This window comes from Polyodon spathula, chromosome 13 (assembly GCF_017654505.1).
Source record: "Polyodon spathula isolate WHYD16114869_AA chromosome 13, ASM1765450v1, whole genome shotgun sequence".
NCBI lineage: Eukaryota > Metazoa > Chordata > Actinopteri > Acipenseriformes > Polyodontidae > Polyodon > Polyodon spathula.
Genome location: NC_054546.1, coordinates 36,969,276 through 36,993,870, shown reverse-complemented (window position 1 = coordinate 36,993,870; position 24,595 = coordinate 36,969,276).

Below are 24,595 nucleotides of genomic sequence, written 5' to 3'. Positions count from 1 at the left end.
AACTAACAACAAGGTAATGTTCCATATATATATATATATATATAATATATATATATATATATCCCTCAATTCCATATCTATATATTAATAATATATATATTTCAAAAAAAAAAGGTTTCGTCATCCCTTTTCGTTATGGAAGATCTAAAACAAGACATGTGGAAAATTATAAAAAACATTAGGCGAAATCGCCTGAGTAGAGCACCTCTGTGCTGGAGAGGGAGATATGTCTGGACTACAGACGAATATTGGGAATCGGTAACAGATGTCATGAGGGCCTACTAAAGTTGGAGGGAGGAAGGTAAAGGGGTGCTGGGAGGGCCTTGTTTATCCCTCTGTCGCTCCCCACTCGCTCGCAGGGCTTAATAACAGAGAATAAATCAAAAGCCTCCTGTCAGCTCCACAGGCTTCATTAAAATAAAATGGGAAACGGGCCTCTTCGGATCCAATTTTAATAAAACCAGGTAATCAAATATGGGTTTAAAAAATAGGTCATCATTTCACATCCTCACTGATCTTTCTAGCTGCAAGCGTGTTTTGTGAGCAAGTAATATAAACCACACTACACATTCATACATACACACACACACACACACACACATATATACAGACACATTGTCTAGTATAATGTATATACATATAATACTATATATTACAGTAAAGCATGCATATTACAGATATTATCTACAAAGACACAGAAATAGATATAGCTAAACAAATACATTTAAATATACATGACATGTTATATTTTAGAGATTGACAATGTTCTCAAAAAAATCTAGTTTTGCAAATTAATTACGTGCAAATGATTAACATACTGTATATTCTTCTGGCTCCCCAAATGACGCAAACCAATAACTAGAAAAAAAAGCAATTAATATACAAACAAGATTTTTAAAAATACACAAAATATATTTCTACTTAAAAAATGTGCAGACAAGATTTGAAATCTGCATGGTGGCTGTTAAGAAAAAAATGAACAGGCTGTTACAAAAAAAAAAAAAAGCCTGGGATTGCGAGCAGCCACGCATTGTGATCAACAACACAGGTCTGATCCGGCATTGCATGTGTGCATGTGAGGGATAACAGCATAGCAGAGGTCCACGGCACACAGTAGTTCTCAGATTTTGAGATCCAGAATTATATACTTGGTATTAACCAGCTAGAATAACAGTGGGTGAAGACAGCTTGTGTTGTCCTGGTGGAGTGGAGAGTTCTATGCTGGATTTCACTGTGTTACTGCAATGTTCTGTTCAGCTATATTCTATTTTTCAGCACATTATGTTTCAGATACAAAATGTGCTATTTGTAGTGTATGTAGGGTTAATGTATGCTAATGTGTGCGATACCAGATCACAGATGGGCCACAGAGTATACTGAAGTCAGGTTAAAGGTGGCTTATGCATTATCCATACCATCTATCTATATTTTTTATCTGTCTGCTGTATCTATTAATTTGATGTTTGGTACCCTAATTCTCCGAGCTTTCTTGAAAAAAAAATTAAAAATAAACAGAGCAATGCTTCCTCTCTTTTCTTTGGCTAAGGCTCCTGCTGTTTATATTCAGGGTTTCATGATAACATCGAATGTAAGACAAGCAATTGCATTTCTTACATAACCCTTGTTATTTTGTTTATTTTTTTACTCTAATACGGACTCTAGTTATCTCAGTTCTAAGTTTCAAGCTGCTGTTTAGTTTTTTTTCTATGGTTATTTTCTTTATTTATCCTGGTGTATACCAATGGCAATAATATTTTATTTACAATGGGGAACTGGGCCAAGAAGGCCAACAGAGCCACAGTATAATACATATTGCATTGTACTTGTTTAGTTTTGAATTTGTTTACATATGATTTCTTTCCATGTATTGTTTTCATGCACTGCTGCCTGCTATCTTGAAAGAAGTCTATATTTCTTAAATACATAAACCGAAATCAAACCATTCGCTTAAAGCAACTTACAATAAAACATTCTGTGATTCTAAAATTCAGGGAAAAGGACATTTAAATGTATGAATATAATATAATAAATATAATATAATATAATATAATATAATATAATATCTTATTAAAACCTGTATTAACTGCTCACAACGGGATCTGAACATTCGTGGCTGCAGAAGACGAGACTGCTTATTCAAACGGGTTCTCTCTTTCACTTGTATAGTTTTACTGGTTGGTAAGAGGTGTTGCTTAGTTAAAGACAGTTTACAGTACTAAATTATACAGTGCTCCATTGTTTTTGCTATGACTAACACAGAAACAAATCATGAAATATTGAAGGCATTGATTTAGTGAAGGGTCTTTACACAGGAAAGTATAGCACCTCTGTATGGACACTTTATTGTTAACTTGCCTTAGTTGTACAGGTGTTTGTATTTATTTATTTATTTATTTATTTATTTATTTATTTATATAATGTTTTAAGTGACAATTTCAGGTTCTAAAAAGACACCTTAAACAATATGTATTTTTTTTTTATTTGGCTTCATTGCGATGGTGAAGGTCTTTAGTTCTGAAGAGGGCATTATTTCAAAGTAAATATTTAAAAAGGAGTCTTGATATTTAAAGAGAGAGGAGAGGGGTGCAGGACTGCAAAGTCTGGTAGGTGTAACGCTTGTGTATAAATATTATTTTGCTTGCAAAAAAGCCTCTGGACTTTCTGTGCTTCAGCAATGATTCGGTACCTTATTCACAGTCACCGCAGGGCAGTCCAGACTTCATGCAGAGGTGCAAACCATTTTATGTACATTTTTGCATGTACGCTATTTGTGCACCAGAAAACACACAAGCCTGCTCTTGTTATGTGAGGCTGGCAATACACAGTAAGAACCTTCAACTCTCAGTATTACTGTTGATCATCGCAATTCTGAATGTTTTGTTTTCAATCAAAGTGAGAATTAACTAAAATTGAGTTCATTGTTGCAATTAAACAATGTGCCTTTTTTTTTGATGTGTAGAAAAACTACTCTGACAGACACATATAATATATTGAAGCTTAATATGAGCCATTGTTAGCATTGAAAACATTCCCATAGAAAACAAGTATAGTAGTATATTAGTTTTGCCATAGAGTAATACAGTGGATCCCACAGTATTGACAAAAATGATATAGCATGTGTATTTTTATAGGGGATATATTCATATACAGAACACAGCATGCATGACATGATTAAAATCAATATACATTGTTAAACTTTTTTTGTTGCATTGTGTTTTGATGGCTAGCAGAAAACTGAAAGCTGGAAGCAAAGAATATGTAATAAATGGGGGAAGTGTTTTTATTTAATATACCTATGTCAAATAGACACATTTAAAATACTGGTATATACAATATAAAACATGTGTACCAGTGTTACACATATAAATTGAACAGATATTATTGCCCATTTGGGTTTTGGTTGGTAGTTTATAAAGATGTTTCATAAAAATCATTAAGTTCAGTGTTTCTCTAAGAATAGCTTGGGTATCGATCTAACTGCTAGTTCAGGTTGCCATGTTAATGCCACCTCCCTGCTGCTAGCTCTAAACTTCTCTCCTTTATATACATCTTCATATCTGCTTTAGGGAAGGTGTTGGGAACAGACAGCAATAACCATAACTCTCTATCAAAGGGTAATCTGGATCCCGCAGGGTTCCTGAGAGCAGCCACAAATAAGAGGGGGAATACCGCTGAAGGAACGGGAACGCTGAATACAGAGAAACACCTCCTCTGCAGCTGAAACTCTCTCTCTCTCTCTCTAGATATACTAGATATACTGCTTATAAAAGTATGTGCTACACATGTAAGATGTTTCTAATTGGTTTCTAATCGCTTTAAACATTACATACAATTAGTATTCTGCATGTACAGTAAATTACTACTACTACTACTACTACTAATAATAATAATAATAATAATAATAATAATAATAATAATAATAATAATAATACAGAAGAAGCCTGAACTTACAAGCACTTGTATTATTTTCAATGATTTAATGTACGAGTGTCTTTAACATGACTGGCTTTCACAGTAGCCAGGGGCCCGGTTTCGGGTGCTGTGTTTAGTTGACTGATCAGTTACAAGTGTGGGGATTGTAATACTAATATTAATAGTAGTATTAAACAACCATTGCACAAAAAAAAGAAAAGAAAATTCATACTGTGTCTGTTCCCCTTTGAAATACAGTACACCCTCTTCTCTCACTAAACCTCTGCTCTCAATAAAGGCTACACATTTAAACCCTCCACTTCCAGCCATTTCTGACACATATGCCCAGAAGACAAAAACAATACAATAACAGTACAGTTGTTCTGGGGTTGGTGGATGTGAACACCTGTTTTAAAGTATAGATTTTAAAATGGAGTGTGTATTGTCGAAAGTGACTGCAATGTACTGAACTGTTCAGCAACATTCAATTTTCTGCTATGTAGTATTGTAAATAGAAGCAGACTGTTTGTAGTAAAATGATGTAATTTACTGTGTGCCCAAACTATATTGTATGTGTACAAAACTGTATTCTAATCCATGGGCTTAACAATGCTGAAAAAATATAGATTTTTTTTTATTTTATATAGAAGAGTTTATTAAAACTTCGGAAACCATGAATACTTGAAAACTACCCTGCATTTGTGATATTAGGCCTGCATTAACAAAACGTTAAAGACTGGTTTAAGGGCCTATATATGCATAATATTTTTTATTTCAATAAAATAAAAATCAAGGAGTAGCTAAACAAATTGCTAACTCAGTAATGTATCACACCTTTGACCTGTGGTGGGTTCAAATCCCGCTCTGGTCAGAAGTAAAATGAGTTTGAGTGTTTCAAACTAGCCCCTAGTGGCTGCCTGTCCACATTACAAACCCCTCACACAGTTCAACACTAGTAGCCTCTGCTTGAGAGGGGCCCAGGACAGAATGGCAGGGGGTGTTGAGGTTAGGATTGAGATGTGCTTGCTTGCAGAGCTGTGAAGGGAAACTCATGCCAGTACTGTGCTTAACTGCAACCAAGTACCATTGCTGCTTATCTTTTTGATCATTGTGTTCTGTGCTGAAGCCTGGCTTGGTCCAGCTTAGCCTAGCTGTATTGTACAGTGCCCAGCACTTCCCTGCATTATTTCAGAGAGGGTGAGAGGAAATGCTGGGGGAGACATCGTCAATATTGGAAACTGCAGGGAGACACACAGGCTAAAATGGATGTCTCGTTCTGGCGGGGGACCCAGCTATATCATGTACCTCAGTCATTTCTCTTGTGTGCTTAGAACTCAGTCAGGGGTTTAATTGGAATCCAGACTTGAAAGAATCCCTTCGCTAGCCCCCTTCTCCTACTCCAAGTCTGCCAGCCAAACTGTATATTACATACATATACAGCTATGGACAGATAGATAGATGAATCAATGTTATCAACACCAGAAATCTTAGTTGTTTCAAAGTTATATTTGATATGCATTTTAATAGAGCAGGCCCACGGGAGTAGACGAGTGGGGATCATTCGGTCAGTGTATTTACATATAAAGAGGGAAACTGCATATATAAAAATATATTTTTGTATTATTCATATAACGATAAAAGACCAATTTGTGCAACAATTAGAAATGGTATGTGACACAAACAACCAAAGTGTTGAATTGGGGCAGTCTGCAGTTCTTGTGTCTACCTTAGGACTACTGTATATTATTTCAATTTTCATCACTGTGGGCCCTATTTTGAAGCACAAAGGTTTATTTTTTTCAGATATTTAAAACAAATCTAGTATAAAACTAGCAAGAAACAACATATGCTTAGTTGGTGGAGAAGCAGTTCAATTATTATATTGACTCATTTTTTATATTGACTCCTTTCTAGTTTTTATTTTGTCGAATTTAAAACGCGACCCTGTTTATAACCAGATCCCTTAAAAACACTTATTAAAAAAGGACATATTTGTTATAGTATTATGGATTTCAAACCTGTGTTGTTTGTAGACTAAAATAAAACCTGGTTATTATTATTATTATTATTATTATTATTATTATTATTATTATTATTATTATTACTATTATTTTCTGTATTATTAAACATAGTTTAAACACATTTTGCACCCCAAAAAACATAAAATATGAAGAGAAAATATAATTCCAGTATTAAAAACCTGTGACTGTGAGGTTAAATTACTATTATTTTTTTAAATATTATTTTGTCGGTGCTTAAGAAGAGAACAAGGGAGAGTCCAAAAGATCAAGGTTTGAAAAAAAAAGAAGAAAAAAGAGAAAAAGAGACAGAGAGACCCTCAAATCACAGGAACGTCTGCAGTGCAACACAGCAGGATGTTAGTTTAAAGGGACTGGACCATTTTTACTACCCAGGCATCAAGCAGCTCACAAACACCACTGCTCACACATTTAGAGCTGCAGCAAGCATGCTAAACTTCAACTCAGTTATTTATTATTTTTCATGTTTTGTAAAACTAGCGCATCTATCCTGTGTCTCAGTTTTTTCTTTCTTTCTTTCTGTCTTTCTTTCTTGGAAATCTGCATGGGTATTTGTTTTGCCAGAGCCTTTCACTTCCAATGCATATAGAAGGGCTCAAAACCAGTCTGGATTCATTAGGAATACCAGATTCATAAAACACAATAAAATATTCACAAAGATGGGCCACATTAGAGTTTTAATTCATAATATATATATATATATATATATATATATATATATATATATATATATATATATATATATATAAATAAAGAATTCAGTATAACATAATTTTGTTTTGCCTTTATAATCCTACATTTAAATATTTTGCCTGTATGTAAGAGAATCTGTGCATTACAGCTATGACCAGCAGGAGGCAGCATTCCCACAGACAGGCCTGGGTACAAACACACTCAGACATCCACAGCTATTCACTGCACAAAGGTCTGCCACTGAATTTTTAAAAATACAGCTACAGTATTTGTGATAAACCTAAGGAGTAAACATTGGATTAATGCAACAAAAAAGAACAGGAATTCCATTGGAAAAGTCCATACAATCTGACTGTTAATGTACTTATAAAAACACCTTTGTGCACATTTAAAGAAGAGGTAACAAAAGCTTTATAATTCAACCCTGTGTTAGCAGTAGCTGTGTTGGTACTGGTTCTTATGCTGGAGATCTATGCATTCTGCATTATGATAGTTTTTTTTACATCAATGAAGGAATGACTACACTGCCTTTTCTTGGTTCCTACACATTGTCTTACCTCCAGTGAGGTATATTTAAAAATCTGCAAATCCATTAAGTAAAAAAAAAAAAAAAAAAAAAAAGAAACAGAAAAAGAACAAAAATATATTCAGAGCTATGATGAAGGGGCCAGGGATGGGATTTTAAAGCCTTGGTAATCACCCATTTAAGTATTATATTAATCATTTATAATATATCATCTGATTAAAGAAGGGGGTCACTGTGCATAACATATCACCTTTCAAATTGATCAAAGTAGACTAATTTACCTTGAGATCATACTGAATTCAAACCCTATTTTATAAGTTTGTATGCGTATGAGCTTTTTCATACTTAATCTGAATACATACAAAATTTATAAAACCATATCTCTTTAGTTCAAAGCTATTTGCTATGATAATAACCAAGTTCTGTTGCTGTGTGTTATTCCTGGAGGTAAATAACTTCTTAAAACAGGCGCAAATGCTTTTTAGTATAACACATGTGACTAAGTCTGCTTAGCAACAGCGGTCTGATTGTATGGGTCAAGAGATTACATTTTAAAATAAAATGACATTCCCTACTATTCGTTTTAGGAGGATGGGGTACCGGTAATCTGTAATCGCAGTTGCAGCAACGTTAGAACAGCAATAGCAGTACAATGCAGTTTTATTGTCCCTTCCAGTAAGCAGAATTTGAATTTAATATTCCATGAAATTAGGCAGCCTATCAAGCCATTGTAATCGTGTCAGGTTAATAGAAGAAGTAAAATTCTCTACTCTCTCTCTCCCTCTCTCCCGCCAAGACATTTGAGCCTGACAGCATTATTATAGCTTTTTTATATTCTTTTTTCCTTCTTTTTTCCTTCTTTCTTCATTTCTTTTTCTTTTTTTTTGCGGGTAGACTGCTAAAAGAGCGTGTGAGTGGCTGACGTAAGTCCTTTTCAGACAGGGGTGACAGCTTTTCAAATCTTAATAGGCTGTTCATTTTGGAGCTGAGAGGGTTTCAGTGCTCTCTTCCTCCTTCACTCCCTCCATCCCTTCCACACACAGACACGCACGCGCACATGCGCACACACTCAGGGTGACAGTTTGGTGGGGAAGCTGACATTACGAAGTGTTGCCTTTCATCTAAAGCAGCCCTCCTGTTAAGTGGTCCTCTCCAGAATGGTGTCAATAAGTCAGCAATTAGAATTTGCATCCCGCCAGCCGTGTGGGAGAGCGTGGGCCTGTCGCAGATTTGTTGAAGTCCTATAGTCTGTATTATATATGCATACAATATACATTGAATTCCACTTCACTGCACATCTGAGGCAGGACTAGGTAATGCTGCATAATAAGAAACAAGGTAAGGTTGGATCCAACTCGATAAAAATCTGGAAAGGAAAATAGATTAGCAGTAGTTGACATGTTTGGCTTCATGACTATATTCCAGTCTAGAAGCATGACTAACTAATTGGCTCTATGTTTTCTTCAAGAATGACCTAGAAGTACAGTAAGAGTAAGCACTGCTAGCTATAAAGCCTACTTCAAGAATAGCAAGATAATTAGCTGCATAGCTGTGATTGCCTCCTTGAATAAGAACTATATATGGAAAATTGAACTATGCCCCTTTGCAAGATTTTGTTTGTGGATTATATAGTTGGTGTTAGTAGTGGGATGTATAACCTGGAAAATAACACAGTTGTTTATTGGTCTACATGTTTATTGTGATACTATTCCTTGATTGTTTGAAGAAAAATGCCGAGCAGTAAATTGCCTTAAATTAAGGTCACATTTCACCTGAATTTATGATTCATTTTGGCAATGTTTATTTTGCAATTTCTGTTCTGAGATTGAAAAGTATCACTACAACTTTAAGTGATCCTACTATAAGGCTGTTTAATTTAGTTTTACATTACTGTCAAGTCCTTGGATGGTAATTCCTTCTAAAACAACAATGAAGACACAGTGAGGATTAATTAAGTGGTTCAGACAAATTCGATTCTTCACAGATGTGCAGCGTGACAAGGCAAGGATTAAAAACGCAGAGGCAAAGAAAAAAAATACTATTGGTAGTTTAAAAATAATGTTTTGCCAAGAGGGAAACTGTGACTCTAGTGCCGTAAAAGACTAATTTTGAAACAATTACGTGTGACAATTTAAACAAATTTTGTAATTGCCTCTATATTCCATCAGTTTTAAAATGGTATGTGTTTGGTAATATTTCCATCAGTTAGATGTCACGGAGAAATTATGTTTCTTTGCATGTCCTAAAAAATGATCCAAGATCCACTTTGTCACCTGTCTGTCAGCATCAAGTTAAAGTTTAACTGCCTTTCTTTGGAGTGTACCCAGTGCTTTCTTTCTGAAAAAGCTGAGCTAACTTAATCCAGGAACATCCATACTGCAGCAGAGCGCTTCCTCTGATCACTGTGCCCATACGGATAAAGCTAGAACTGTGACTAGCAGGATCCTTTTCCATGTGAGTCCCAGAGATTTATCATCCATCAGAGGCTGAAGAGGGGGCATGGTTTGGCCCTTCTTTGAGATTAGCAAGCTTTCTCTTTTGCCATTAGCAGTTATAAACACATACATAAATAAGCTGTTTTGTTTTAACTGTTTGGAAGAACAGTGTTGCCCCAAAAGCAGAGAGAAGAGAGAGAGATAATCTGATTTATAGCCGGGCCAGAGATCACAACCTTGGGGACACCATGGCAGTGCTTCAAAGGGAGATTGGCGGTGGCCTCCTGCTTGATTCGCGACACAAGGTGAGATGCCAAGTGATTTATCTGTCCTCTTCCTCTCATCACCACTCTCATCCAGCCTGAGGGCTTTGGAGAGGCTACTGTGTAGCAAAGGAAAATCAGTGTGATATTTCAAATCCCAGTCCTGATGATTTAAGCCCAGGCCCATTTACAAAATATGGACCAGCGTAGACCTGTATTTGAGGACCTAGACCTGCATCTTCAGGCCATGTATCATAACAACTTGGACTTGAATGATCAGGTCTTGGATGCAGTCATTTGGACTTAAACATTGACTTGAAGCATGGACTTGAATACTTTGGATCTCCCTGTTAAACAACCTTTGGGAATAATGGTACTAAAATGCTCAGGTCTTTTTTGCTTTACTGAATTTGTTGCAGTGTTCGGTCAAGTATGCGGACAAAGAAAATAAAATAAATGTTTTTTGTGACTGCTTGAGGTTGAAAACCTTGGAGAGGGTGTCAGGTGCGGTTTGTACAAAGTGTTAATTGGCTCTCAGTCTGACGGTGCCTCTTGATAAAGATGTCTCCAGCTGTGAGATTGTTTTCTTTGTCGAGAGACAGGACCACAGTATAGCCGGGTCATGCACAATGAGGTGAAAATCATTGTGCCAGACAGGGCTGGGCAGTCCTCAGCTTACAGGGGCCTTCATTGACCTGGAGGCCACCCAGTTATAGAGCAAATCCAAGGGGTCACAGGGGCCAGACAAATACAAGAATATTAATTCTCATTAATTTCACTTTGTATCTTGATGCTTCAAGTCCAAAGATGAAGTTTTGATGATCCAACTCTAAACCATGATGTTTCAAGTCCAATTCCTAATGACTCCAAGTCATGAAGTTTTAGGTCCAAGCCCTGGTGAATCAAGTTCAATTCAAGCAGTTGGCTTGGACTTGGAATTAAACCATGTCATTTTAATGTAATTATACTTCTTAATTCTTGTATGCCCAGCTCTGTGTGTCGTGTATCCTTGTTGTCTATTAATAAAGGGTTAACGGCTGTCGAAATGAGAAATCGGGTTTCATCCAGAGCCGCCTATTTGACGAAGTTGCTATTCTTTCAGATCAATAAACCCCAGCGATTTTCGTCCGTGAAGGCATGTTTTTTAATTGAGAGAAAAGTAACAATTACCTCATTAGCATAAAGTTTTCATCGGCCCTGGTCGTCAGCTTGCTGTTCATGAGAGTAAATGACAGCAGAATGATAACTAGGAGTTATTGAACGCTTTCTACAGTCAAGTCTAAACTAACGACAGACTCAGCAGACTATTTTTTAAAGACATATTTTATTGCTACACTTGCTCTGTTATACAGTTTGACATACCTGTGATTAACACTGCCTATTTTGGAAAAAAAAAATATAGCTTTATATGAAGAAAAATGTTTAATATAAATATATACTCACACAAGAATATATTCTCTGGCATAATCATTTTGAAACAGCACTGTTAAGCAGAGAGCAAGTGAGAGAATAGACAGTTATTATTATTATTATTATTATTATTATTATTATTATTATTATTATTATTATTATATTATTATTTATTTGCCCTGACAGCGGTCCTTTTATTTTTATTTCTTTTACCTGTGTTCACAATAAACCGTTTAGATGAATACTGCCCGTTTGAACATGTTTATTTGGTTTTGCTAAATTGCATTGCCTTTATGTTTTACGCAGTTGTGCATGCATAACATTTAGATTTCATTTTGTTCTTAGGTCCTTAATGGGAAATTTCACATACCACTACAATACGTACCAGATTTAAGTATGTACTGTATTACAGTTAACGTGTGGTCTCTTTAGGTTTGGCACGTGATATTTTCAGAATCATATCGTTCTGAATTAAAATACTACTTCTGTTAAAAAATATAGTACTGTACCAACAAAACCAATACAGTACTTGTAAATGGAAGCCTACCTTTTTTTTTTTTTTTTTAAAAACACAGTCCTTTTTTTCAGCGAACACATAAAAGATAACAGGGTTGGAACGGGCCAAAATGAAATAATCAGATATGCGTTACACGCATTTAACCGTCACTGAAGTCAAAATGTTATAGGGTCGGATATGTAAGTGCTGACTGTACCGGTCCTGCTGATGCAGTCGGTGCGAAACTTGGGCTTGCTTGGTATTTCAAAAAACACAGATCGAGCCTCAGACCGAGGCTTGATGACAGGGGTATTGCTGCATAACGAAGACGGCCACAGTATAGCTCCCACAGGTAGTGCTGCGTGCGCAACCAGTAATAGCATCATTATATGCTATAGCCCGATCACATGATAAGGGCCATACATTTAACTACTTAAACGAGTTTATTTCATAACAATAACCTGTCCCCAAACCTAAGGTTCATGGGGTATTATGGTCATGTGGTAGGGGTGTTGAGGGTCAATGAAGCACTACGTAAATTACGAGTTGCGCACGCAGCACTACCCTGTGTGAGGTACGCTCTGGGAGCCTTAGTTCTGCAGCTATATAGTCTTGTGTGCTCGGTCAGTTTTTTCATGTAAAACTATCCATTTTGTGTAGTGTGCATACGGCGTGAAGCTTTCACTGATTCATAAACATAAACTCGCACCTAATAATAATAATAATAATAATAATAATAATAATAATAATAGTAGAATTTGTAAGATTAACATCTAAAGTTTTCAAAATTATTATTATTATTATTAGTATTATTATTATTATTATTATTATTATTATTATTATTATTATTACTAGAATTACAGTATTATTCAAATGTCCTCCTACAGTGCTTTTTGTTTAGTTTGTATTTTTTGTTTGTTTTTTTTTGGTCCTGCAGTTAAGAATGGAAATCTTATGTGTGCGTATGGAAATGTGTTTACAAGTGTTGCCAAACAAAACTAAAATCCAAAGGATTTATTTAAAAAATACTTATTTTTTTTCTAAATTATGACATGTCGTGAATTTTTGGCAGACGTGATTGGTGCATCGGAATCACGTTTTGCAGACTGCCCGTGACTGGCAGCTGCAGATTTGGGTGTCGGTGGTACTGTCAGTGGATTCTTTTTTCTTTTTGCAACAGCTACCAGGGAACATTGGTAATGCTAATGATGTCATCAAAAAGAGGCGGATTTCTGTTCTTGAACGACTGTATATCCATCATAAAGTGCTTTGCGACAGTCGCCCCTAAGATAATTTTATGAATAGCATTATGGATGACTTTTGTTAGTTTTAAACTGAATTTGTTTTATTATGGCAGTCCGCAAGTACTTTTATGAATAGGGCCCTATGTGTCAGACTTGCATAACCTCTACTCTGGGGCCTTTCTGGACAAGGCAGGACAGAATTAACAGGTGATCTACTGGTGTGTGGACTTCATGATGACCTGAAGGGATAATGTTTTCAAGAAAAATAAAGAAAAGAACCCACCAGGCTCTAGCACAGAAGCAAAGTGCAGTGATCTGCCAATATGCAGTTTATCCTGAATGTATCTCCCTGACCCTGACCCAATGACCCTGTCTTTGACAGTGACTTGTGTATTTGTCTTGCTTGACTGCAGCAGCCACTTTATAAATTAGCTTGGGTATAAAGTTAGATTGCTCACATTCTATAGACACTAAGAACACAATCTATGACACCTCCGATAAATACAGTAACTGCAATACTGATGCACATTGAAAACGCAACGTTTTACATCAGGAGCTCATTGGGCACATACGTAATGTAATTTACATTTAAAATAATGAGCAAGTAGTTTTGTTGATTGTTTGAGTTGTATTGTTCCTTGGGATAACAAAATACTGAGCTCAAGTTGTGTGATTTCATAAAAACGGCAGATGCTCAGTGTTTAGTATTTGAGTTGAGTTAAAATTGCCAAAATGAGTTGGTTAAGAATCTGTATAAATAGCCATTCAAAAAGACATGAATTTAATTAACGCAAGAACAGCAAAAGATACTACCATGTCTCGCTTGAGTATGAGTGAAGGTGGCCTGTCTGTGAGAGAAGTTTCCTGGAGAATGAGATGTTCTATTTCAACAAATCAGCAGACTAGTCCAGAGAAACCAGGAAACTGATTCTGAGGGTTAAGCCACGACCTGGAAGGCAAAGGGTCACTACACGGGCCCAGGACAATTACAATCCATCTGTGTAATCGTTTTCAGACTGCAGTGGCTACAGCACGAGAAATTCCAGGAAGAAATAACCGGCGCATCAGCAGACTGACTATAGCTTGCCATCTGTATGAAAATGATTTGCATGCTCGGAGGTTGTTCAGGGCTAACATGTTGACAGCTGAAAGATGAAATCACCGTCTTCTGTTGTCCAGAGAACATCTGAGGTGGCGGTAGAGAAAGTGGTGGAGTATTTTATTCACCGATGAATGGTATTTTGCCCTTGACAGACGTGACGGAAGGTCAACGTGTGTGGAGCTGTCGTGGCATCCAGTGCCATCCACAGAAGACAACCTTTACCAGCTGGCTGCAGCTGCACAGGAAGAGTGGCAGAACATCCCACAGCAGTTTATCCAGAGGCTGATCTGGTCTATGCGTCAACACCGCCAGGATTGTGTTAATGCTCAGGGAGGTCATACCTGATACTAACCTGAGATGTAATGTCTTCATTTTGACAGTGTGTCATGCTTCATACTGGAAACTTATCATGATTCTTTGATCTGTAGTTTTGGTCACATTTTCTGTGATTTTGTTTGATTTATTTAAGTAAATCCATAAGGCCCGTGTTTCTCTTCTGCATCAGTTTATATAAATATATAAATATCTGTGCACTGTATGTTGTTTACGAATATCTATCATTTGTCATCTATCATAATATCTATCGTTGTCTACACTTATTAAACAAAGTTTATGTTGCATTGATGTTTATATATACTGTATGGAGATGTTAAAGAACCTAAATTCACAACATTTTGAACCCATTTTAAGACTGCATATACAACAGAAATGCATTCCAGTCTGGTATTTCACATGATTGAACTGGAACTTGAATCATTAGAAATTTTACATGAATATTCAGAAGCTGAACTTTGACTAGAATCACAAGGCAGTGGATTAGAATTGTCAAGACTTATTTTAACATGGATTTAAATCTTCAGCAGATAGGCATGAATCATCAAGAGTTTGACTTTTTTTCTCATCAGTTAGCAAATTATATGTACTGGACTTGAATCATTAGGACCCCATGACTTTAACGTGAATCATCTGGATTTGGACTTGAACTTAAATCATCTGGACTTGGACTTGAACTTAAATCATCTGGACTCGGACTTGAACTTAAATCATCTGGGCTCGGACTTGAACTTAAATCACCTGGACTTGGACTTGAAGTGCAGCAGTAGGTTTTATTCGCTCGTATCTTCTCTGCAGTCAGCATAATTCTTGTCAGGATCTCCCTCCTCCGTCTCTCTCTGATGCTTACATTAATGTCAGCAGTGTGGGGGAATCAATCTAATTGATACACAGCAATCTGTCCGTTCAAACATGAGCTCTGAGGTGTATGGAGGTGATTACTGTCGAGCCTGACCCCCAGTCTGTGGGGAAGGGAGTTTGTTTAGCCAATTTGTGTTTATCTACATGTCTATATTCTTGCTTTCACTTGCGTCTGCACTCCAGGGCTTGCCTGAGATTATTAGTGATGGCTGAACAACAGGAAATATAAACGAGAACCTCTCAAGTAATATTCCAGAGATGGTAGAGGACATTTCATGGGGGTTGCAGTTTGCTGGAGTACAGTATAATGTGGTAAGGTGTAATAAATTATAGTTAAACCAAGGTAAAGCACAGGGGAGTATCAAATGTGAATAGTATCAACATGACAAATTACAACCTTACCATTTAAATTTACTCTGGAAATTCTCATCTATAAAGTATATGGAAAATAAGAGGTAAGAAAATGGATCTTAAAACATTGCCTGGCACTCCCATAATAAAGTATAACAACAACGCAAGTCTCTATAGAGCATCAGACTTGCCACCCAATACATAAGTATTGCGACTTTTTGTTGAAGAATAGTGTGTATTTCCAACTGGAAGAGAAGTAATATCAGTGTATGCTTTTCCATGCATTGCGCTTACTAAATGTCATGTTTACCTGTCAAGGTGCTTATTAATGTGAACTATACTTAGATATATGATTGCTACCCATCAAGGCAGCACAATGTTTTGAGGAATACAACAAACGAAACAAAACCGCAAAAAAAAAAAACATTTGATTGTCTTCTCTATCTGTTCCATTTGTTTTAATGCGTGCAGGCATAACAATGGCAGCTCATAATGAATTCTGTTAAATTAAAGATTTTATTGTTGTCCTGCCAACGCTGGCTTTGATCTAGGTACCAATCACGAGTGGTAATTATTATTATTTTTTTTTTTTTAAAGATCACACAATTGTAATATTCTGCAGAGAGTAAAGTGCTGGCACCCTTGTGACAGTTTCTTTTTTTCCATTTTTGTTTTGTTTTAGCATTATTATTATGCATACAATGCTTTTTTATTTTAATTTTTTTTTTTTTTTTTTTTAAATGTGTTGATTCAATTGGAAATGTCATAGAGGAATATTTAACCTGAAACGTATTTATGTTGACTCCGCTTATGAGATTTGACAGATAAGATTGTCTTCATCTCAGCAGAGGTACACAGACAAGTGCATAAATAGTACATCTAAAAATAAGCAAATAAAATAAATAGATAACATTGACGGTGAGGGTGGGAGAGAAGTTGGGGGGTCTGCTTGACATTGTTTTCATAAACAATAAATGAGTTTCTTTTTGCAAGTCAAATCCTTAAAGAACTCACTTCTGGTTTGGGAATCTGTGCCTTTTAAGAAAGAACATTGCACTCAAAGGGCTGGTATGAGACTAGACAACTGCAAAGGCTGGGAGAGTGGGTGGCTATTTTAGTAATAAACAGTACATTAGGAGATAACAGTTGACATGAAAATTGCCCCCGTTCCTCAATGTGCAACGCCTTTTCCCTGAAGTACTCCACAAGTCCCACATGCCCCATTCCTTGTGTGTGTCGGTAAAGAGCATGAGAAATAACATTTGTATGTTTGTTTGTTTATTTATTCATTAGTGTTTGTGTTTGTGAATTTTAGAGCTGAAGAAAGGTGAGGACACTGACTAGGGTCAAAGAAGTGGCTTTATTTCAGTGTGATGAACTGTTATGGATTGTCTTCCCTGTCTTCAGATGATATAACGTTAAACGCTTGATAACAACAAATGCAATCGGCTCTTTTGCATAGTGGTTAAAAAGCATGCTTGTGGTGTGTGTATGGGGCCAGCCCATGCCCAGTCTCTCCCTGTTACGTGAGTTATATTCAAGCCCAGTCTTCCAGAGCTACAAGGCGTGACAGCCTAATTAAATTAACCCACTAACTTCTTTTATTTCTTCATTCAAAACACTCAATGAAAATCCAAGGTCAAGCAGACAAAGTGATTTCATCAGTGTACTTGTCTTTTTTTTTTTTTTTTACACAGCATTCTTATATATAAGTAAACACAAATGCAGTGGAAACACAATGTATTGTAAATGCATTGGAAAAGTATGGAAAATGTTATATTTACTGCAGTCATTTTTTTTTTTAATAGAGGCTGTACTTCCCTCCCTACATGGTCCAATGTAGGGCACTCATACAGGGTTTGTTCTGCTTGCCGATTATGCTTTACATGCCTGCTATGTAACCTGGGGGGTTACTATCGCTGGGAAGAAGTGTTGTTTACTGTGCTTTGATTTGTCTTGGTGCTCTGTGTCTCCCACATGTTGGTTTCCATTATAATAATTCTTGTTTAAAGAGTAAATAGCTTCAAATACCATTTCTGTGTGTTTGCGTTTTTATTTTGTTTTGATGTTAGCATCATTTTGAATGGTTGTGAGTTCCATTGCTTCAATACCAGGTTTGACTTTGTTATTCATATGCAGTAACAGCCCATATCCTATTTTCAGCTTTAAGTACTCCCTCCCTCCCTCTGCTCTAACCTCTAGGCTATACTGCCTTCCTACTAATTCCTCAGCTCTAACCACTAGGCCACACAGCCTCTTTCCGCTCGGCACCCTATCTCTCACACCCGCCCCCCCCCCACCACCACCCCCCCACCCCCCTGGAAATCTAGGCCATTTGAACCAAGCGACTGTGTGGCTGTTTGAAGGCTCACAGGGGGAATTGAAGGTGAATTAAAAGCAAATTAGCTATCACAGCCATCATTCTTCCACCTGTTTTTTTTATATATTTTTCTGATTATTGAGCCCCCCTTCCTACGTGCATTGTGTCCAGAAGGCATTTCCACTAATTTCCAGCTCTCAAGCTCTCTGGCTGGTCTTCTATTTTTGGTTTACTGGATTTACTAAATCAAAATAGGTTGAGTGGGCTGTCCTCAGTCCCTCAGCACAAATGACTATGCCTCCCTGGCCCTCAGTTTATAACCAGTACGACACACTTCTCTACCAGTCTTTTAGCTCAAACCACACTGCCTCCCTCCCAGTCCATCTCCAATAAAACATCCAGGCTCACTGCCTCCCTCCCAGTCCCTCAGCTCTCTGTTAATGTTTTTGTTATTGTTTTGAATGCGCCAATAGCTTGTGTCTGCAATTTGCACATGTGTGCAGTGAAGGGCTTGAGTGTGTCTGCTGTCAGGCAGAGATCCCTCATTGAAAACCTGTTTCCTCTCCTTCATTCTCCCTCTATCCTTCTAAAAGAGGCAGGGAGAAAGAGAGAGCGAGAGAAAGTGAGAGAAAAAAAAACACTCACAGTATCAGCGGCCGCCCAAGCCGTCTGGGAATTGGTTTCCATGCTCGCATTGACAGATCGGCAAAGCAGTTTGTTCTACCAAATTTAACAATGATATATCATTATCGCAACTTTGGGGGAAATCTATAAAATCAATGGGGCTGTAGGCTGAGAGGAATTAGTATTGCTTACATGCTGAGAGGGTGTCAAGGCGTGGGAGTATGGATTGAGTTGCCGGCCGGATCAATGGCATTTGTGGACACTAAGCTCAATAACTAGCCTTTCTCCAATGAGAAAAAAAAGAAAGAAATAGATGTAAAAAGGAAATTTACCGGGAGAAGACCTAATATCCTGTATGTGGCTCGTTGAGCTCAGACTCCATTGCAGCTGACGAGAGAGCGAGAGAGAGAAAGGAGGGGGGGGGGGTCATGTATGTATTGCAGTAGCTATAATATATTGCTATTATGTATGTTTTATACACTACAGTTTACTTGTGTTAAATAAATCACACTTTTCAATTTTCCAAACCAGGTGTAAAATTTGATTTCATTGTTCAATTGATCTTCTTCATTATTATTATTATTATTTATTATTATTATTTTCAGATTTTTTGGATATTTACAGTATAAGTTACTTAGCTTTATTGGAAATTAAAAAACATTTAAAAAATGATAAATGAGAAGAAAAAATGTGTGCTAGCAGTAACAGGTAACTTAATAGTAATAATAATAATAATAATAATAATAATAATAATAATAATAATAATTACAGTATGTTATTTCTGTCTAACAATATGTACTTTACAGTGGTTGAGTTAGAAGGAGAGGCAAGTAATTGAGTGAGATGGAGGGAGCTGGGAGAGATGGAAGGAGGTAGGTAGAAAGAGGGGGAGAAGTAGAGGGAGAGAAGGTAGGGAGGGAAGGAGCCATAACTCCATAACTTCTCATGTTGGGGGGGGTGGGGGATGGGCTCCTTTCATCACTCTGTTGTGACAGTCAGAAGAAAAGAGTTGCAATTAAATGGCTTAATGAGTTTGCAGTTCTTTTGTAGAGAAGATTTTAAAAGGGAGAATAAAAAAGTAGAAAATCTTCTTTTTCAATACAAGTAAAGAAGTTTCTTGTGATGCAGTTATCACAGCATGGGAAATTGCTCTGGCTGGCGAAATAATTTGGATCTTTTTATCTCTGAAGGCTTGCAAAACAAAAGGCCCCCCAAGGGTCTAATTTGCCCCTCTTGGGTCTCCCGGGGTGGGGGGTCTGTGTGGACAGAGAGGGCCCTATCTGTGTGTAGGGATTGGGGGGGGGGGGGGGGGGGGGGGTAATAGAGGCTTTCTGCAATTTAACCCAAAATACTGCAATTGTGCCAGAGTTTGAACAGCATCATGCTCATTTCATTTCCCTTTCATTATCCATAGCATATTTTCTAAGCTTCTTCTCAAAATAGGAGAAAAAAGTATTTCTTGTAGAGCAGGGTTTTAAACAGCCTGGAGTGTATTATACCCTGGCCCCGCAATGCTTTTCAATACTATATGCATGTATAGGTATCAATTTTGTTGTTGTTAGAATCAGAACAATGAGGGTAAAAATGGTAAATATATGATTGTGAGCCCATTATCCGTAAAACAGTTACACTCGCCTGCAAACTTCAAGCTTTTTAAAACAACTTTCTCACTACACAAAGCGTGATATGATAGAGTGGGAGAAATAGCAAGGTGACAAGAGCATTCTCGAATAGTAAAGATGTAACAAGTAAGACCTACCTGAAGAACAGTAAATTGATCCATTTGAATTTAATATTATACATTTGGACAACTATAGTGTAAACATTAAACCCTTGGGTTAGTTAACATGGGGAACAAAGCTCAGTTTATAATAATAATAATAATAATAATAATAATAATAATAATAATAATAATAATAATTTTACAATAAGTAGCAGCCTTGTAATATTGCAGTGGTTAACTTGAGCCTCGCTCAAATAAGGATATAGGGAGAATTAAAATTTTTCTTTTGTTCAAACTTAATTACTGCTACTTCTCTGTAATACGTACCCTGATATGAGCGAGATAATGAATTGGGATATTGTGGAGGGACTCTGGGGGCCGCGGGCTTGTTGAACTGGGACAGGGAGGGGAGGGGAGACGCCATCTTTAAAAATGATTCTAGGTGGTGAGTGCTCCCAAGCAGCTTATACAGCTAAGGCCTTGTAATTAAATTGTAATTTTACCTCCCGGTTCAGCAGTGAGAGGGCTAGGCTTGTCCGGGGGTGTGGGAGCCAACTGGCAGGATTTACACTTAATGAAATAATAAAGAAACACAGCAATATTACTCAGAAATAAGAAGCAAAATTTATTTTATCCTTAAAGACATCCCTAACCTAGGGATGGGAGGCGGGGGGGGGGGGGTGCATGGGGGGGAGTATGTGTATCGCAAGAACTTGGACTTGGACTTGGGAGTATAAGTTCACATACATAATAATTAAAATTAATTTTATTAAGACTTAAAAAAAGTAAAGACATTGTTTCTTCACACAAAGAAGTATTTATTCCTTTAAATGTTTACACTGTACCATCCCACTCTAATAGCGTACTGGAAAGCTTGCAACTAGTTCAGTTGTGCTGGGGCTAACCAGCACAGAGTCAACCTCCTATCATAACCCCAAATTAAACCAGCAAAAAAATACCCATAGGACCCCCACTTGTTAATCAGGACCCCCATAATGTGCTATATGCAGTCCCCAACACATTGGTGTGTGTCTGTATAGTACAACCCTGGGAACAGGCTTGTCCCTAATCCTGTTTCCCCTTTTACCCCAATGGGGGTGACTGGGGTTGAGAATATATATATATATATATATATTCTATATATATATATATATATATATATATATATATATATATATATATACACACACCTCAAAGAGCCATCTCGGTTAGTGTCATCATTAGATAACATATATTGCATTTATAGCCTGTAAATACAGCAGGCAGTGCTCACGAAATTTAATAGACGTGAACTGTGCTACACGGAGCCTGGGCCTCAGCCTTCTTATTCCCTTCAGTAAATAATTTATTTATTGTTTAAAGTGAAGCCTTTTGACATTGTTTGTCTCAGGTTGTCCTTAGGGACTGAGTAAGACCTGGGAGGGGGTCCCAGGGTCAGGTGTGTGTGGGGGGGGGGGGGGGGGGGGGAGAGTTGAAGAGATGCTTGTTTGCTCTTGACTTCTGATGCAGAAGACCTGCTTCATGTATAAAGGAAATGCAGAAAATACAGAAAGAGCAAACTGCTCTCAATAATTCCCCCACTCACCCGCCAGGGAAATTGAGACTGCCTCCTTCTAATTTTCTTCACTCAAAACAACACACGTTAAAAATATACAGTATACCACAAATAAACAGTATACCACAACTCCTCTGTCTCGCAAACACACAGCACCAAAACATCTACATACATATGACATCCAGAGAACAACCTGGGTTAATGAATATTAAAAATGAATTGAGAATGAAGAAGAAGAATTATATAAAAAACATAGTTTGTTTGGGGGGTGGGGGGGGGGTATTATTAAATTATTATTATTATTATTATTATTATTATTTATTGATCAAGAGATCAAAGCACAAAACCCAGCTTTATTTTTTGGCAAAGAATACAAGACAGCTTTAAAATCAAGAGTGTTAAGCAGGATTTTTTAAATGTTTCCACCTCCACTGCTCTCTGAGTATAAAACCAATATTTTGTGACTTTTTTGAAAATGAAAGCAATGCTACAGCATCTTTTTTGATAGGCAGGTGTGGACCTGTATACTGAAATATGCATTAAATATAAACATTACGAATTTGGAACCCTACGTTGTAAGTACAAGGCAGTTAACGTAAGAAAGCAGGATTCGGTGCATGTAAATGAACAACACATCTGTGTTTGTTCAACATTCATTTTTCTAGATCAAATTGATGTGTCAGGGGCTGGGGGATCTAATTTGATAGAGGATCTGTAATCAAATACTAATTGTGTTCTGGAGAGATGCCTGAGTAGTGTGACATTTACAACAAGAGTTCTAACACTTCAGATTCAGGATAGACACTGTTAAGAAAGGCTGTCATTCTTTTTTGTTAAGTGTGCAAACTGGAAAGTTTTTACCAAAAGCTATCAGTAAAAATACAATCTAATGCATTTTTTACAATTTTTTAAAATGTTGTCCATACATACAGAACACGAATACATACATAAAATTTGTAGGTACAAGTCGGTGACCAGAACTAGAAACATTTTTCAAAAGTGGAGTCCAACTAGAGCATTATTTAATCCGAGCACAGCTTATCATAGACTTGTGTTGCACACTTTTGACTATGTATCCTACCATTTCTCCCTCAGATCACACTTACTGAATTTTTAAAGTACAGCACAGCATATATTGCAAAGTGTTCTTAAAAAACATAGTTAACCCTGGCCTCTACTCCCAAATATATGAATGTGATTTATATCAAACAAAATCACATTAATAACATGTTAAGAGAAATACAATTTGTGTCTAAAACGTTTGAGGGATTTATGCTGGGGGTTGAGAATTGAAATCGGCCCAGTGCTGCAGCAGGGAAATATTTCAAATAAGAATAATATCATCATGAAACAATTTGCTGCCTTAAAGGTCCGCTTGCAGGCAGTGATTGGAAGCCCTCCAGATAGCACAACAGAAACACAACAGCCCTGCTCGGAGGGTGTGATGTTTGATATTTCATCCTTGTCATTTTATTAAAGATTTAAACAGTTTTGCATCTTCAACAAATACATATTGAGCAATTTCCTTGACATGTATTTAGATCTAACGTTTGGAGTTTCGTAAGAATCGAGTGCAGCAAAGGGGAGAGGTGGGGGTGGGGATTATTATATTTTATTATATTTTTGGATGTGAATTTAATAAACATAAAGGTTGCATTTTTTGTATTTGTTATTATTAGATTAGGAGTGCTAGAGGCCTTGTGTTAGATTTATCTGGATAGGATTCTTGTCAGCTAAACATTCTGCTTTGATGAAAACCTCACATCTGTTGTGCCTAAATTATTATTATTATTATTATTATTATTATTATTATTATTATTATTATTATTATTATTATTATAAGACTGTAATTACATCAAGAGGTTTTTACTGATAAACCATGAGAGCAAAGAGAATAAACAAGCACCATAATGATACTACTGCAACTGCTATGATTAGTACTACTGTAACTATGTCTAATGCAAACAGTCCAAAACGATACAGTTATGAGCTTTCTTTTTTCCCTCTCTCTTTTTTCTTCTTCTGCTCTGCTTTTGATTGATTTGTCTCAAGCGTTCCTGTTTGCACCAGGTCACTGCTAGTATTTTTTTCCTCAGTCGGATGACTTTCGGACCCCCCCATCTACCTTCTTAAGCCACCCCCCACCACCAACCCCTCACTCTAATTGCAGCATCAATACCCATGCCACTGACGTGACATTGCCAAACCTACATCAATAAACATTTCGGAAAATAACATTTTTTTATGGAGGTGAATAATTTATAGTGCATGATTAGCAGCTATATTTCGTTGAAATACAATCCCTGTTCAAGGATCTTATTGCTGGTGTGTTTGTCTTTGTTCTGGAAAAAAAAAAAAAGCCTTTTCTCTGTCTGACAGGGGGCAGAGGTTGTTCAGCAGAACAATGCAATACCTTGATTCCTGATTCTAGGCTCATTTACTTATATGTCAATGTGGTTTTGTCAAACTGGGGTCTTACATGTGATCCAAATCAGTTTAAAGGTACAGTTGTCATTACAAAAATGTATATTGCTTACAGGATGAATTGTAAATGACTGCAATTTTAATATACTAAATAGATTAAATGATTCAATCTGGCTGTAAGAAACAGCCCAATAACAGTAATGAAGAAGAAAGAGACATGAAGTCAACTTGTTGTGTGGTTTGCTTTTTGACCTTCCTTTGTGTTAAAAAAAAGCAGCGAAAGC